Genomic DNA, 18,692 nt, shown 5'->3' with positions numbered 1-18,692 from the left:
TCATGAATTTGGCCTATTGCCAAAAAAAAAACTTGAAAGTAATTGAATTCTCAAATTTATCTCATGCTGTATTTGGCCAACTTTTTTTGTTGTTGCAAATATTTCCATGCAATAATTTCCATGTGCAACAAAAGGATTCTTTGCTGGGAATAGAAAGTTTAACTAAGACATCAGCTGTAAAGCAGAAAAGTAGAAAACAGAAATACAGCACTAGACAAATTCTAAGCAGATTCAAAAGAGAGAGACAGAGAGAGAGAGAGAGAGAGAGAGAGCGAGAATAGAGGATGCTGAGATATGGCAACTGTGTCCTTTGAACTGCGCCTTAGCTCGCCTTTTGAGCAAAACTTTTAATCCTTCTGGCTGAACTTCCGTCACTCTCTCTGTCTGTCTCACTCATATTTCTGTTATTTCGCTCTCCAACTGCTGCTGCTGCTGCTGCATTTCTATATTTTGAAATCCTTTAACGCTGACACTGAAAAGTGCTTAGAGTGCAGACTAGCTGAGCTGTTTATTGTGTTTACAATGCTCGCTCGACGCTAGGGGCAGGGGACGGCAGCCCGGACGGGTTTTAGCCAAGTTGCTGTGAAATTCAGCAAAAACTTTAATTAAATAAAAGCCACATTTGTTGATAAATTGTTTGTAGTCTGATCAAAATTCAATTAAAACTTTATTTTTAATTTCCTTAAAATTGTTTACAGAATTTAAAGCAAATTTCAGCGGCGCTCATTGGCCCCATTTACAGGGTATTCTTAGTTTTGAATCTGTTAAAGTTGCTCGCCTTTAAGCAGCCCATTTTAAATTATGTAAAACACAAAAAATTCAAATATTGTTCGGCTCCAGAAAAGTTGCCGATATTTGGCAAAAGTTTTCGTTGTGGCTATGCAGAATGGATGTCTGGCAATGCAGACTAGGCGTATGCTAAACGTCTTTTTACCACTTTGTTCTACATATATATTTGGCCAGTTTTTATGCTCGTTCATAGAGTCAAAGAAGTATATTGGCTGCAGCTAAAGTTCGTCTATCTGTAAATGGGTTGGAGACTTTAGGAGTTTTGAATATACACTTGGGAAGATAAGCATGAATTAAATCATATAGTAGATATATCTTTGCCCTTAGAGGAGTCTTAAATGGGAATTGAGGGTATTTATACTTTATAGTTTTACTGTTATAAACTAAAAATTTGATAAAACTGTTACTATGGGATTCCAGTCCTGATTTATTGATTATATATAATATAATTACTTATATACCACTTTGGAAACTTGGACTATATATATTTTTATATATACATATATATATATATATTATCCACTTTATCTTCCACAGAGTGATAACTACTTTTAAGTTACTGTGGAGCTCTGCTTAAGATTGATAGATCCATGATATATATAGAAATAATTCTCATCAGATTTAGCGAAGATAAAAAACTATTGACCTCCAGAGCAGATGGGGCCATAAATTCTATAATCCGCCCATTGAGTTATGGCCAAGATATGAATTTTTGAGCAATTGCTTCTCTAACACAAGCGAGCATTGTGCAGTCTACACTGGGTCAGGCCGCACTGAGTCTAACTTCTTTGCATTTGAGTGCTGTGGGCAAGTGTCTGCCGAAAAAGTTTTGGACAAGTTTTATGGTAAATTAAATTTAGCAAACGAACCCAAAACAGCCAAAGTTGAACTTAAAGAACTTTGCGACTAAAGCTGCATCAATAGAACTCGATGATTTGCCAGCATCTTGGCATAAACACATAATTAAGTTAAAATAGAAACTATTTATAAAATGCTCTGCGATTGTTGGCAATGATTTTCGATCGATTGAATTTCGCTTTGTAAACAAGTTGTAATTAAATCAAATTTTAGTAAATGTTTTTGGGTCGCTGTGAATGTGTAAATTACTTTACAGCTTTCATTTCATTAAGCTTAATTTTTACTGCCAATTTTTGGTTTTTTTAATATTATTATTAAATGCACATAAATTTCAGCTGATAGCGAGAAAATACATAAATGTTGGCCACATAATAAATGCGAGAAAATAATTACGCCTCGTCGTACATTAATTAATAGCTGGCAACACTTTTTTTGGGGGCAGACATTAAAAACAATATTAGAAAAAAATTTATAACGGCTGCGCACAACTGCTAGATGCTCGCTCAGTTCACAAAAATTGTTTATAGAAAATATTGAAATTTTCGAATATTTATAAGCGAATGAGGCCAGCTAAGATTTGCCCAGACAACTTGTTGATTCGAGCAGACTAAACTCACACACGGCTTCCTCTAGCTATGAAGTATATATATGTATATATATATTCGATTGTCGCGCCTCTAAGAATAATTAGTGTATAATGCTCTGGCAAATCACTTAAAGGTTTCAGTAGTAATTCAGCTGCCAATCCTATGACTTCTGCTAGCTGTAGACTTGATATACTTTTTGCATTTGCCAAATTCCCAAACGGAAGTGGGAATATCTTATGATGTTGAGTTGGGAAAAAATATGAATGTCTGATATATATGTATATCTAGCGAACTAGTTAAAATAGTTTTGTAATTTTAGTTGAATAATCTGTAGAAATTCCTTTTCTTTTAGCCGCGCCTCAAAACAGACTTAGCCCAATAGCCTTAACTTGTTAGTAGATCTTGTTCTATATGGATATAATCTTAATGTCAAGTCTTTAGCAGTAATAGAGCACATATTGCTGTAGGACTTTATAGAACTTTTAGTTATTCCTAATTAGCTACTTTTGCTACTTGATGCTTGATATATAAAGCAGATACTAAAATTTTTAAGTACTTGTTAAGGCAATTTAACTGCATGTAAGACTAGGATATACTAGCACACATAAGACTATACATATTAGGTTAAATAAATATCTATATATATTCAAAATTACATCTATCTAGCAACAGATACGAAGGTGCCAATATACTCACCTCACGCATTGAGCGCGTATCTGGCACGATTTATATATGTATATATATATAACCATATATTCACTAGGTGTTTAGCGTGTTTATTTTCACAACAATTTATGGCGACAGCTGGTAATTAAATCATGAGTTTTATAAATTGAGCTGCATAAACATTAATTAGGCATGCAAATCATCGAAAATACAATGAAATCAATGAAAGCGAGCGGCTTTTATGTGCGCAGTAATTTAGATGCATTAGCAAATTTGAGAGTCTCTTCGGCTGTCAATCAAAGCTGTGACACGTTGTCACCCGTTAGCGAGATGCAGATGCAGATGCGGCTGCAGCTGCAAATGGAGACGGCGATGAGGCCGATGAGGCCTCTGAGATGGATGTGTGTGCGAGTTGGCTAGCAGGCTGGCTAGCTGGCTGGCTGGCTGGCTGTCAAAAATGATTGACATGCACAAGTGAATGCTGCTGTTTTTGCCAAATGAATGTTGACCGAATTGGGATCGAGCTGCGCGGCAGCAAGGGGCAGTTGACCATAAGCACGCCCACCCGGGCAAACGTCAAATGATTTGCATTTCACCGCGCCACATGCACATCTCACTTTTTTGCTAGCTCGGTTCATTGGACTCGCCGTCCCAGCACTTGGCCGAATGTTTTATTTAAGTGCCTGCGGATATGTTGTGGACCGTTGGCCACATTGTGCAAATATTCGGGCTACTTGTTTGCCCAGAAGTCTGGCAATTGTCGTGCCATTCGCCGTCAACTCAGCTCAACTCAACTCAACTTGCGCGCCGCCATAATAAATTCATCCAGAGTTCCATTCGCCAGCGGATGAGTCATGCCACATAAATCACGAAAACTCACTTGTCAATATTTATTTTATTTCACATTTACTGCTGCTGCTGCTGCTGCTGCTGGATGGCAAACAGAGCGTGAATGACAGTTGCTTTGTTCGCCCTTTAGATAGATTCCAGCCAAGTGAGCGACACATCTTCTACCTGAACTCAACCGGCCTTTTGGGACAGTTTCCTTGAAGACTCCAAGTGACTGTGAGAGCGTCTCTATCACAATTAGTTAAAGGTTAAGCTGCTTATGCACGACTTGAGCAACTTAAGGCGCTTATCAGCTAATGTCCTAATGTTCTATTAGCCTTGGCAATTGGACATTATGATACTTTGATAGCTAGTTAGGCTCGGTTGTATTACGCTTATTGCCAAAGGAAATCTCAACTTTTTTGAATCTTAACAACAGTCAGCTTCAATCAAATGCACAGCTAAGAACTACTTGCACCTAGCCAAGTTTACTTTTTCTCTACTGCCTGTTGTTTTATCTCTTATGACTTATATGCCAACTTCAACTTTAACTTTAACTTCAACTTCAACTCTGAGTCCAACTCTCGACAACTCCCGACAGCATGACATAAATTGTCAGTCAACGTACTTATTGCTCTAGCTTGGTCTGCCCGGCTAGAAGATACCCTGTTACATTTCAATGCCATATATATAACGGCATTTATTCATTTATCTTATTTTCAGCGCAACTGATCGTGCATAGTTAAATAGGACTTCAAGCTCTGTCAATTGCTTTATATTGAAGAACTCAATTATAATTATCAGAACTACTTATGCTTTTTTTTTAAATCGTATATATATATTTATATATATATATTTATATAAGAGATATAATATAAGATAACATAAGATTTTATATAAAGAATCTAAGCGCTTGTTATATTATTCCATATATTTTAGCATCATTAATTTTCATATATATATAACATAATATACATATACGATCATCATGAATATCAGCTATATAAAAATATTTATTATGATCCTCATAATTACTTTAACAATATTCATACTCATCATGATGTTCATAATCAATTTAATTATGCAGCCAGCCAAGAGTGTAAGTCTAGAGCAGTTTATGATCATCTATTAACTTCATGATTATCATCAGTTTGACAATAAGAAAATGCTGTGAAACATAACATAGCATAAATTTGATCAAATAATCATATTGATGTTATTTATAATGATGATCATCATCTCTACTTCATTCCAAAATAAGCTTAAAAATATCTGTTAATTATCATTATCATCATTTAAGTTCATGATAATACTTATCGCGCATCAAAATCATGTCATTAATATAATTGACAACTTACTTAAAGAACTTTATAAATTCATTATGATCAGATGAAAGCTCTGCATCGCGATGATGATGATCATTCGTATAATTATGAAGCTATTGAATGCTTAAGTTCAATTGGTAGTGAAATAAATTTTGTTTGCGTTTAGTAATAATAAAATGGTAAATGATTTTATTAATTAGATAAAAGAATGTAATCAGATGGATACATAGCTAGAGTCATTCAATTCTTTATGATCAGATTCATATATAGAGTTAAGCACTTCTTGTGTTGCCTGTTACATGCATTTGCACCAAACTAATATACCCGTTTTTTGCACTTTTCAGATGCGTACAAAAACCAAGCCAAGCCAAGCCAAGCATGTGAGTACTGAGCTCTACAACTGCGCCAGGGTTGCCACCGCAACCCACTCGCACCACTTGGAGCAGAGCCCGCTCTTAAAAATTCATTTGCTTTGTGTCTGCGTGTGGGAAATTATAACTGAAAGTTGGGCCAAGCAGCTGATAACTGTAGAGGGCCAGCAAAGTTTTTCATAAGTTTCTGACGAGCTTTGAAGCAGAAGCACTCTATTCGTATTATGTGTGCCACAAAATGAAATATGGATGGATATAATTTGAGAATCTATCCCTGTCTCTACACTAACTTCAATTAGTTATGATGATATTGAAGAAATATTTATCTTCTCAAAATTTCCACATGTCCCGCTTCACTTTTGTTTCGGCAATAAAAGCTTTTGGCCATTTTTCATTGCATACTTTTGGGCAGTGCCACGAAATCACGCATACGCCGTGCACGCCATTGAACCTTGAACCTTGTGCGAACCGAACCTTGCGCTCTATGAATTTTGTATATTTTATGTCCTGGCAACAGATTGTTAATTGCGTCTAATGCGAATGCTTGTCCAAGCGTGGCCACGCCGCCCCAGCTAAGAGCACAGCACAGCCCGGTCAGCCACCAGGCAACTACGCGCCGACACGGCTCGCCTGGGCGACAGACACATGTCAAATATTTCAGATAACGACTTTTTGCCGAGCCTTGGTTTGGTTCAAGGCATTATAATTGAGCGGTTTAGGGTTCTGTTCCTGACATCGAGTTCATTTGCCCGCTCTGCGACGCACGTCGTCTTTTTCGGTTCGCTGTGGCTTTTCCGTGCAATTAGAATGGCATTTTCACTCTGCGCCACTTTTATTTCGCAGTTGTTGTTTTTGCTGCTGCCTTTTGACAAGTTTTTTAATGAGCATTAGCATTTTGGGCCAAAAGTTGTGCTAGACATTTGCGGCTGCGGTTGCCTAGCATGAAAAAAAAACTGACAGCATGACAGCGTGACAGACAGACTAAACACGTTGGCTTTGCTTTAACCAAATTTTATAAATTGCTTCAAAATGTTTATAAAAGAAAATAGAGACTAGGAAATTTATTGAGAGTCGCTTTCAATTACTCTACCTTTTTGGTCTGAGAGTCGTTTTATATTACTGTATATTTCTCTTTGTTAATTTTGTGAAATATTCTTCTAACATCTTATCTACAGCTCTCTATGCGATTCTCATGTTTATCAAAATGTATTTTTTATAGAATGTGGAAACAGAAAATGTATTAAGTCTTTCTCCATTCATGTTTATGTAATAATATGTGGCTGCCTTTACTCGCGATTTGGCCTTTCTATGCGATTCTCATTGTTACAAATACTTGTGCATTATACGAAATTTAATGTTGTTTTGTATATACAATATAAATGTAATATATATATTCTATTTTATGTATGCCTTTGCTTTGTTTAAAGCTTTCTATGCGATTCTCATTATCATAAAAACTCATGTATAAAAAAAAAAATAAAATAGAAAATATTAAATTTTCGATAATTACTGCTTGAGTCACTATTTGTTGTTTTATGCGCCGTTCTATTTGATTCTCATTGATAAAAAATGAAGCAGATAAAGAAATAAAAAAATAAGTTATATATTTGCATTTTCATTTCATACGTCGTCTCTCTTCTCTTTTTAGTACGTTCATCAAGTCAACCATAGTTAAGTCTTTCCATGAGCTTTTCTCAGTTACATAAATTCATTTTTAGAGGAATTCTTTTACGAAATATTTGTGAGCATTGAAATCTCTTACTCAATTTTCTCCAATTACCTCTCTTATCTTCCGTACGCACATCTTTGCGATTTCTCTTATTGTATTCACTCACTTCACGCAAGACAAATTCCGTTAAAAGATTATGTAGAACATTTTCATACTACAAATTGCTGTGCCAAAGAAACTTTTCGTAATTGAATGTTGTCCAGGATGTTTACAAAAGAAGATATCATTATAAATTCCTTTTTGTATGCAATTAAAAAGCATTTAGAAATTTGAATGAATTTGTGTGAATATGGAGGAGTCAATAGTAGTCAAAAGGGCACTAATTAGAGCAACGTGGGACCTGGCGGCGTTGAGTGCAGCAATTGCATAATAACAAAATTAAGGGTGTGCGGTTATGTATTTCATTTCCATGCTCCTGCTGTGGCAGAAACAACATTTGCTGTCGCTGTGGAATTACGCGAAACAAACATGCCACAACAGCTGGCACAGGGGCTGTGCCAGCGGCAGCAGCACGAGACTTGATGATGGCGATGAGGTTGCGTGTGCTCAGGGCGTGGACGACATTGACAAATGATGGCCGCCTTGGAACACACGGTGCGGAACACGGATCGGCTATGCCATGACACGGCAGGACAATGCGAACTTTGCGCAGCTGATGGCGATTTGGCCAACCATGTGCCGCATATTTGTGGGTTCACTAGGTCACACACCATACACACACACACACACACACACACACGTATGCACGCTGTAGTAACTGGCGAAAAGTGCAACGACCAACTGACCAGGAACAACAATAGATCCAAGTTCTTTGTTGCAACTTGGCCCAAGGCGAAAAAAGTTGCAGCTGCATTTTATGGCTACGAAAATACTCATATTCCTAGTTGCACTCAAACTTCCTGTTCTAATTTACAGGGTGTTTGCGAGCACAGATAATTAAAGCTGCTTTTTCAAATGATAAAAGAGAAATTCTGTGTGCTATGAGTGCCTAAGGCCATGCAGATAGAGTACTAAATGTTGTGCATTAAAGAGATGAGTTAAGATAATTTAATTTGATTTGAAATATGGGCAAAGCTAAGAGATAAAATAGTTTATATAAGTTTATAAGAATTGATGTTTATAGGGATGAATATTATTGAACAAAGTCAAGCTGAACTGATTTTTCTAATAACTATAAACTGGGCAATTGTAGATAGTGAATGAGTAAGACTAAACGTTGGAACACAGCTAATAAAGGAATATTCTCTTTTAAAAACTATAATTGGAAGCAAGTTACATTATCTTGGCGCATGGTACTTTAGACTCTGAAGCCAAGACTTGAAACTTGTAAGCTGGAAATGCGGCATATGGAAACTGTAACCTTTTATTATAATGCTTCTAATAATAGAGCTAGAGCTTAAGATGCTAAATCAGGAACATGAAACTTTAGACCCAGAGTCTTGCATCTGGAACTTGCAGCTCTGTGTCTGAATAATTAATGGTATAGCTAGAAGCTTTCCAAAAACAACTCACAAGCCAAGGAAGCTTAAAACGTATTGTCTGGAATCTGGACCATAGGAACTAGGACAATACAAACTGAAATTGGACACAAGCATATTACTTTACCAATGTCAATCAGAGTTTCAACCCAAAAATGCTGGGAAAGCCTCGAGTATGAAACGTGAAACCTAGAATTCTTCAAAATATAGTATTTACTCTTCAAGACCTTCACAATATACAATTTATTCGTATTTATTCTTCATTCTACGTGCAGCATAAAAAGGCTTGAATAACCAGGAACTGGTAACTTGACAATGGTAACTTACAATGGGAACTTGAAAATGGGTTCTTAGAATAGAGAGCTTGCAACACAACAGCTGCAACTTGTAGTCTCATAGCAGCCATTGAACACAGTTAAGGAACTTCATCGCTTTAAACTAATTCCCATACTCAGAACACCCTGTGCTTTCTCACATACTCTATGTGCGCTGCGCTGCCCGGCAAAATTGTGCTTTTTCTGCGGCAGTTTAGAAACTCAAAAAAATTATTGACAAAGTAGCTGAGGACGTGACACAGCAAATTCAATTTGCAATAAAAGTGGGCGTGGGTGGGAAGACGTTGTTATAAGCTCTATATGTATATGCTCTGGGCTGAGCAGTTAAAGTAAACCGAAAACTCAGTTGACACCACTTGGCTCCTGCTGCTCGCTAGGTGCCCCTCAGAGCTTCGCTCTGGCTGAATGATATGTGTGCACATAATATGTCAACTAATGTGTCAAGCTTGTGTGAACACTTTGATTCAGTTGTCAGCGCCAACTGTCCCCACCGCTCCCACTGGCGAGCTTTTAAGTGCTGTCATTTGCTCGTAATCCGCATTTGTAGCGCTCACGTTGCAAAAATCTCAGCAGCTGCGTTATGCAAATGAAATATTGTCCAACATTTGCATTGGCAAATAGCAGGTAAACGCCACGAAAGCACGGTTAGTGCCGCCTACGATACACCACCCGCCACCCACCAACGGCCTCTGCATATAATAAGTTATAAAAAAATGGCATTCGAAATATGAATTTCAAGGAAGTGCTTCAGTGCGTCTTACTGCTGCTGCTGCTGCTGCTGTTGCTGCTGATGATGATGAAGACTTCGTCAGCAAAAAGTAAGAAAAAAACAAATAGAAGCATCCGCTTTTGGGCACATGGCTGAGCGAATACTCTTTGCTCATGAGTGAACATCTTATAAAAGGGAGTAGTGAAGACATTTTTACTGTAAATCAATGGAATACTTATATCTTCGAAAGTAAAAACGACGAGCCTTATGATTACTCTAATAAATCTTTCTAGACAGATTCAAAAGCAGTTGCTTGACTTAAAGTATTATATAGTAGACTTATATGGTAGAATTCTCATATAGTAGTCATATATAATAGAGGTGTGTTATTGGTCTTATATAGTAGATTTATGTGGTTGTAGACTTTTACGGTAGTCTTATATAATAGTCTTATATAGTAGTCTCATACAGAAGTCTTATACAGCCGTCTTACACAGTGGTCTTATAAAGTAATATTATATAGTAGTCTTATACAGAAGTGTTATACAGAAGTCTTATACAGAAGTCTGATACAGAAGTCTTATACAGAAGTCTGATACAGAAGTCTAATACAGAAATCTTATACAGAAGTCTTATACAGAAGTCTTATACAGAAGTCTTATACAGAAGTCTGATACAGAAGTCTTATACAGAAGTCTTATACAGAAGTCTTATACAGAAGTCTTATACAGAAGTCTTATACAGAAGTCTGATACAGAAATCTTATACAGAAGTCTTATGCAGAAGTCTTATGCAGAAGTCTTTTATAGAAGTCTTATACAGAAGTCTTATACATAAATCTTATATAGTAGTCTTCGAAAGTAGTCTTAAATATTTGTCTTATACATAAGTCTTATACAGAACTCTTATACTGTAGTCTTATAAAGTAGTCTTATAATATAGTCTTATAAAGTAGTCATATATCAGTTTTGTAAAGTAATCTTATATATATATATTACTCTTACATAGTTCTCTTAGTCTTATATAGCAGTCTTATAATGAAGTTTTATGTAGTTGTCTTCTATAAAACCCATATATAGTAGTCTTTTATAGCTATTTTATACAAAAGCTTTATAGTTCACATAGTAGTCGTATATACCAGTCTTATATAGTAGCCTTATATGGCAGTCTTATACCGTAGATATATAGTATATCTTAAATAGTATTCGGTTTTTGCATGTGATTTTGTTCTGTTACATCTTTCATGCAACAATCAATATAGCTTCATAGAAGTGTGTAAGCATCGTCGAAGATAAATTTGCATTTCAGTTGGCGCTTTATGCAGAAATATTGCAGTCGGGTGAATCAGACTGCATAATACTCCTTCAAAAGTTGTTCAGGTTAATCAAATATTAAATTTCAATACAATTCAGATTTGACACGCCCTAGTAGGCGGACAACAGGGATCCTCTAACAAAATTTGCTAATTTTGCCTTTTAAACTTATGAAGATCTGATTTCTTATTGATCTGCCATAGGCAGGGCTACAGCAGCTTTGCTGTTAAATTCATGCCCCAAGAGTCCGTGTCGATTCGACACAATTTACGTAAAGCCTATATGCCCGTTTACCCATGGTGAGCGAGCATGAAAACCATTCGTAATTCTCGTACTTATTTTTATTCTGATTCACTCATTCGCAATTTGAAATACTCGTTTTGCATATGTTTTAACAAACTGAAAGATTCCAGCACATACATTATATGCGATGTGATCTATATACTTGTACGTGTATGTGTATGCGTGTGCATCTGTGCAAATACATGCATGCATGCATATATCTTGTGTATATGTATGACATGTACACATTTGTGCGTGGGCCGCAGCATATTCAGGTTTCTCTGCTGCTCGCCGACTGCTGCTGCATACTTTGCGGCGTTAAAAAAAGTCGAACAAACCGAACGAGTCCTTGCCACGGGCTTTAACTGCTTTCTCTGCTGTTCTGCTAGTTGTTGTTTGCTTTATGCGCTAGTCAACTATATAGCTAATGGATGTTCGAGCACACATATGTTAAACTGCATTAACCAAAGTTGACACTTATCTGCTACGTTAATTAAATAATGAACCAACAACTTTGCTTTAGTTGGGAGCGCGCGACTACGAGACACGCGGACCTCGCTGATGAGCTGCAATTTTGCACACATTTTACTTTAAATTTTAATATGCATACATAATTATATACACACATACATACATATTTATACAGTTATGGGAAAACTTAAAGCTTTAATATATCGCTATGAAATGTGAAAGTATGGAGACCATTTTTTTTTTATATGTATAAGTGTAGAACCTGTACAATCAAATTTAGTACCTTAACAACACATGTATATATATGGAATTAGAGCCGAACCAGTCACAATATGAGGAATTAAAAAGTGCGGAGAGCATTAAATTTAAAGCTTCATACGTGCTAGCTCAACTATGAAACCTGAAGTCCGGACTGTGGAATCTGGACTTTGAAATGCAAACTCTGTAAGTGGAACTCTGGATCTTGAACTGTGGAATCCAAACTCTTAAATTGGAACTCTAGAATTGAAACTCTAGAGCCTGAACTCTGGAACCTGTAAGCCTTGAACGTGAAATTAAAAACTAGATTTAGATTTCAGTATACAGAGGCATCTAAAATTTTGTAAAGTGCTGAAAGTAACTTTTATAATTAAGAAGAAGAGAAGAGACTATACGAAAATCAAGGTGAATATTTAATCTGAATGAACTTGAAAAAGTTGAAGAAGTTGAGGAAATATTCAGAAAACAAATTATCTTTTATATGTGTATGTTTTAAGAGAATAATTATACCAAGTTATTAAGATTATAGCTGTGCAAACATATGATATTTGCTTAATTAATTGAACTTCGATATAATTTTTAATCGATTTCATACAAGCACAAAAAGTTATCGATCAACTTTAAGAGTGCAAGAATAGTACGAACAGATAAAATATTCAACTCTCATTTGTATCGAGATCGATGCGCACACACACATCCCTAGATGGACAGAATAAGAGACAAACAGACAGACGCACAGAGAGACAGACGCACAGAGAGACAGACATGCAGCGAGTCACCTACACAGCTAGACACAGGCACACAGCGCGACCCACTCCATAATTGAACTGATACTGAATTGCTATTTCCAGTATAGGCAGAGTATAGAACGGTGTTTATGATACATTAGCATTTGCATAAATTTAATTTTACTAGAATATCTATACTTAATGTCTGTCTTTAGGGCTGCCACGTCTGCTTCAGCCTGTTACATACACTAAAAAAAAATTCAAATTTAACTGAGAATATAAATTGCCTTAATTAAATACTAAGTTCGACATCTACTTGCTGCCTTTAAGTTTATTCAAACATCTTGATTGCTGCTGACACACACACATCACAAATGCAAGTCAATACATAGTTAACTATTCAATCACCTCTCGCTTGGGGCTAACGTATCATCATCTGTCCCGACAGCCAAATGCCAGAACAGAGATGGGGAGCCTAGCAGCTCTTTGAAGTGGCTTCTTTTGTGTGTGTTGCCTTTGACGGGCTTCTGGGTGTTGTATCCTTGTTCAATACTTGTTGTTGATTTTGTTGCCTGACTCGGGGGTCGTTCTATTCCTTTGTCGGATGTTGGCAATTTCGCTGCGACTTCCGCCAGAAGAGTTAAGAGTTTCTTTTAATTCTCAACATAAGCGAAACGCGTCCGCAGGCAACAATAAAGACAAACCGCGGCAGATATCGGTGTCGAAAGGGGTACACTGAGCATATCTGCACACACGCACACACGTACGCACACACCCACTCATGCATGCTTGGATATGAGACGCACTTTTTGCGCTCATTTCCGTTGAATAATAAATGGCGGCCGGGAAACTCTGGCGCGGGCTGCTGAGGCAGCTAAAGGATATAAATGAAATTTATGCCGCCGCGCGTCCTGCTGCTTCTCCTCACATGCAAGCACGCAAGTGTGTGTGTGTGGGTGTATATATGCTTAAGGATTGCTGTTGCCAATATCTGCGTGTTTTATATACACATACATATACATATATATTTGAATTGTCGAATTGATTGGCTGCTGGAACGTGCCACACGCAGCCCGAGCCAACTCTTTTGCAAAGCTTCGTCTTGCTGCAACATGTTCTAGGCAAACAGTTAACTGCCATGGCGTTGCGTGGCGCGGAAATGAAAACGAAATTAAACAGAAATTTTACCGAACGTGTGTTGATGCCGCTGACAGCAGCAGCAACAACAAGCGACACTTGCGCCATCTTGTTGCAAGCGCAATTAAACCAAAAGGAAATGCATTGTGCCCTTGGCATAGCCCCAACAACAATTGTATCTGTATCTTTATTTGCAACGCCTGGCAATTTACAGTTTATATTTACAGTTAAATCGAAAGAAAAAAAATACATATATAAAGGAAGTGAAGAACTTGATAAACAATTTTATTTGCCACGCTCAACCTTGATCCTGAACAGCAGGTGCCAAAGGCAGCAAAGCAAATCGAGCAGGTTGCTTAACAAGTTTTTCCTTTTTATAAAGAGTGTAGTGAAACATGTTGCTTTTTCTGATATTTTTTGAGGCGTAACAGAAAATTGTTTACCTATAATTTACATAGTATAGGCAAAGTTTTTTATGACTTACTCCTATTTGTCCTGAGCTGTTAGAATCTCTGAATTTTGTTCAAGAAATTAGTCAAATATAAAAAATCAGATATTGAAGAAGATTCATGAAAATATTTTGCGTTGTTATATAAGCAGATTCAAGTCTGTGTCTAGACTAGTTAGAGTTCGAGCAGAAAGTTAGTTAGAGTAGAAAGAGGACAGATGAAAAAATTAACTTAGTAAATTATTTATGTTCAGGGTATAAATTGAACATTTGCTGTGGTTTATTTTTGCAAAACAAGATCAACTCTACTGATCTTAAGCATATTTTATTCCATATAAGATTTTATTAAATACTGCAAATAGGATTACAGGGTATATATTATGTGCAAGTTTATGTAAAAGATCTGAAGGAGATGTGACAGTACATATATGTATATGTAAGTATATATTTTTGAACAATATAAAAAGTTTACTCAGACATGAACATACAAAATAATCGAGGATTATAAACACACAGAAACTATGCATTCAAGGACTAGCGGATAGTGCGATATAAATAAATAGGAGAACATGTTAAGGGCTGGCATATGCATGAGTTAGGGTAAAAAACACTAAGAAGAATAAAGAATTATAACAAAACTGAACCAAGTCGCAGTCTAGTGTATTCAAAGTGTAATCTGCTCAGGCCTTGTTTGTCCGTTCCAACTGGAAACAGTAAGCGGCGTGCATGGTTTATATAGTATATACTAATCTATATATGTCTACAAACACATGCACATTCACACAAAAGCAGCTTACGTACATACATATGCATATCTCTAAAAGCAGCTTAGCATGATGCGCGGCATCTCCGAGTCGGTCACTCTCCACTAAGGAGCGCTTGGCTCATAATAGGCTAGCTAAACTATCCTCTTCAGTATTTTACTGCCCACAAACAACATTTCGCAAATAAAGTCTAGGCTATTTATTACAAAAGATATAATGCTCTCAACTTTAGAGCACATGAAAAAGATAATTCAAAACATTTTAAAAGTATTAAAAACAACAAATAAAGGAAAATGCCATAATCTATAAATAAAGTTAGCTAAGAGCTTGTATATTGTCTTTTTCAGTATTTTATTCGATGCAAACCATCGACAAACCGAGGTTATCTATTTAATGACCGCTGAACCAGTCGATACACAATGCAGTTGATAGACGCAGCTTTAAAGATACTTTATTTAGCAGTTTTTTGCTGCTGCGTTTCGTGGTTGACCGCAACATGCGACAGCTAAAAAGTAAACATTACATGAAAGTTCACTAAATTACAATCAAATGTCTGCGATTTTTATTGTTTTATTTTTCCCTTTCAGTTTTTGTCATAGTTCAATTGGAATGCATTTAATTGGTTTTCGCTTTTTTTTGTTTGAGCTGGAAAAATAGCAAACGATATAATATTATTGCAGTGTATTTGCCATGCAAATGCAAACCGCAGCACAGCGGACAAAAAATTATATAATGCCAATTAAGCGAAATATCTCGTCTCAATGTTGTTATCAAATTGTAAAACCAAGTGGCCAAGGACAAAAGGCAAATGTTTGAATGAATTGCATTTTTATATTGTTTAAAGCTTTAAAGTTGTGTTCCGTTGTCTTAAAGCCGTTGCCACGAAGAATGCCAGGCTGCACAGTGCGTAACCATCGAATTTGTATATGTATTTCGATGACATTTTACTCAGTTTTTGGCAGCATATCAAAGAGTTGAATTGCTTTGATAAACACCTTCAATGTAGGTAGGTCGTGGAGCCACCTGCTGCTTTCTATCAGGCACAATGTGCAAATACTTCAGCTCATATGGATGCAAAGCACACGTAAATATGCACACACACAGACACACACCCACACCTAGTAAGCAGCTTTTCTTTTATTATATAAAAAACAACTCTGCAGACTTAGGAGTGCGGGTGACTGTGGGTGTGCGTTCGCGCTTGGTGTGTGGCCGTTGCCATAGTCGCTGCTGTTGCTGCCATGTCAGCAAGTGCCGAAGAAGCACATCTCAATATTCTGGTAAAACTTTTTCAAAGGCGTCCCGCCGAGTTATTTTTAAAATCAAATTTCTTTGGCTTACCTTGCAACACATACCTGCAGTGATTTGAGAGCTTAAATTAAACTCGACAAGCCGCAATATTGCTTTATTAATTTGTGTGGAATCCCGCTCGTAACTTCCATTAAGTGCATCGCAATTTATGACCTGCCTCGTGACTCTACTGTTTTATGTGCCTCCACTTAAATGTCTCTGTGCCTTCAGCTGGCGTCAAGTCGTAACATGAAGGGAGTCCCATCATATGCGATTTTTATTTTGCCCGACATCTGAAATTGGCAAAAATTTCTTTGAGTGACAATCAATTTTTGGCATTTATTCGCCTCGATTTTATTATCGCTTTCTGATGGACATGGGTCAAGAACAGCCAACAGCCACATGAGCTATGAAATGAGATGCATATAAAAAATATATTTAACTTCCATTTTTTTACTTATACATACATATATTATTATATGTATGTAGAGAAGGGAGATTCTAAAAATTCTTGACATAGCTTCAAAAATATTTTTGTTTGTTCGCATTAGGGTATTAGAGGCACAAAAAGTAAAAAAATTATGCTTTATGACTTGATGTATTAAAAAAATTTTGCATTTCTAATACGAAAAGTAAATTAAAAAGTTTTTTTTTATTTAATCCTGTTATTAGCCTTTGAAGAAGTTTTTTTATTTGTTGTAAAAAGAAAACTTTTTAAGCTCAGGATTAAATTTGATTGCGAAAAAATATTTTTGGCATTTTTGTTTAAATTTGCCCTTGCACGACAAATTTAAATATTTATTTTTTAATAGATTTCAATTTGATCCAAAATAAATATTTCAATTTACATTGAAATTTAATTTTTTTTGTAATTTTTAGGTTTTTTTTTATTTGCAATAAGGGTTTAAGTTTGAACGCTTTTGAGTTAGGTAAATTTTATAAATATTAAATATTATATATAGTTGTGAGGGATAAAGCCGCCAACTGCATTTCAATGAATATATGAGCCTTGTCAACAATATTTGACGAAATAGTTGAAGACTTTAATTCTGTAAAGAAATTTGAAATTTAAATGCCAAGTGATACGAGCTGCTACTGCCATATAAAGCCCTCATTAAATTAAAATAAAATCTTTGTTTGCTACCGAGACTGGCTGAAAGTGAGATGCCAGCTGTAGCCCAGCCATTTAGTTTAATTTAATGAGCATTAACTCAATTCTGTTATCAGATCCAGCATACCAAGCACCTGTCCTGAGCCCCTTGACCTGTGATAGCAAAAGTTGTAAATTATATTCTTTCAACAGTTCATTTCATTAGCATAAACATTTCTAATTGCAGTCTTTGGCTGCCCTCTTAGTTTGCCACAAAACAAGCTGACTTTTGCACTTTGAACTAGAGCTTGAGCTTGAGCTTTTGGCTGCTAAGAAATTCAATGAAAAGATTTTAATTAGATGTAATTTCATCCTCCATTCAATTTGCAGCCATTTAAGCGCTGAGCAGCTCTTAAGCAATCAACTATGTTTTTCGGTCTTTCATATGTCATCTTTGTTTGCTGGCACGTCTAGAACTTGGCGCTCTTTGCAGCTCCAAATGGAATGCCAGCAAATAGTGTGAGTGGGTCTTAAGTGTCTCGGCACAGGCACATTGAACTGGGGGCGGGCGTTGGGGGTGGGCCCAACTAGCAAAGTGGCTGGCGGATCAGACGAGGTCGTCCCTTGGCCTCTTGGGCTTTGGTACAGTGAGCACACATGACACGAAAATGCGTTGCTGATTGTTTTGATTAATTAGTAAGCTATGCGTTCGATGGCGACGAACAAAGGACGTCAGGCTGGCCCCGATGGAGTTAATTGTCTTCGATGTTCAGTTCGATTAACATCAACATTTTCGTTGGCCTAACGTTGTTGTTCTTCCATCGCAACTGGAAGGCTGTGTACATTATTTGTAATTATTGGCTCATGGATAAACAATTAAATTTAATGGCTGACAAAGAAGCCATTACCAAGCCCACTTTATTTGATGGCGAACAATTGCTATGTAAACCAAAAACTCCAATTACATATTTCACAAAATCACCTCAACAATTTGTATTGTAACTCAATTCCCGGCTGACACGATTCATCGTCCTTTTTGCTTTTTTGTTTTGAATTTAAGTCCTAATTAGGCATGTAAGCATTTCAAAATCCTGTAGAACACGTACGTGCTTGGATCTACGTTTCGCAAAGGGCCAAAAAGCTCGCACGTGGCTTTTTTGTATTTTATTTCGCATACTAATTCAACGAATTTAACGTCTGACAGCTACCCAAACATGTCAAAAAGGAAAACAAAGC

This window comes from Drosophila hydei, unplaced genomic scaffold (assembly GCF_003285905.1).
Source record: "Drosophila hydei strain 15085-1641.00,03,60 unplaced genomic scaffold, DhydRS2 tig00000001-arrow-pilon, whole genome shotgun sequence".
NCBI classification, from domain to species: domain Eukaryota; kingdom Metazoa; phylum Arthropoda; class Insecta; order Diptera; family Drosophilidae; genus Drosophila; species Drosophila hydei.
Note: the sequence above shows the minus strand (reverse complement) of the source record.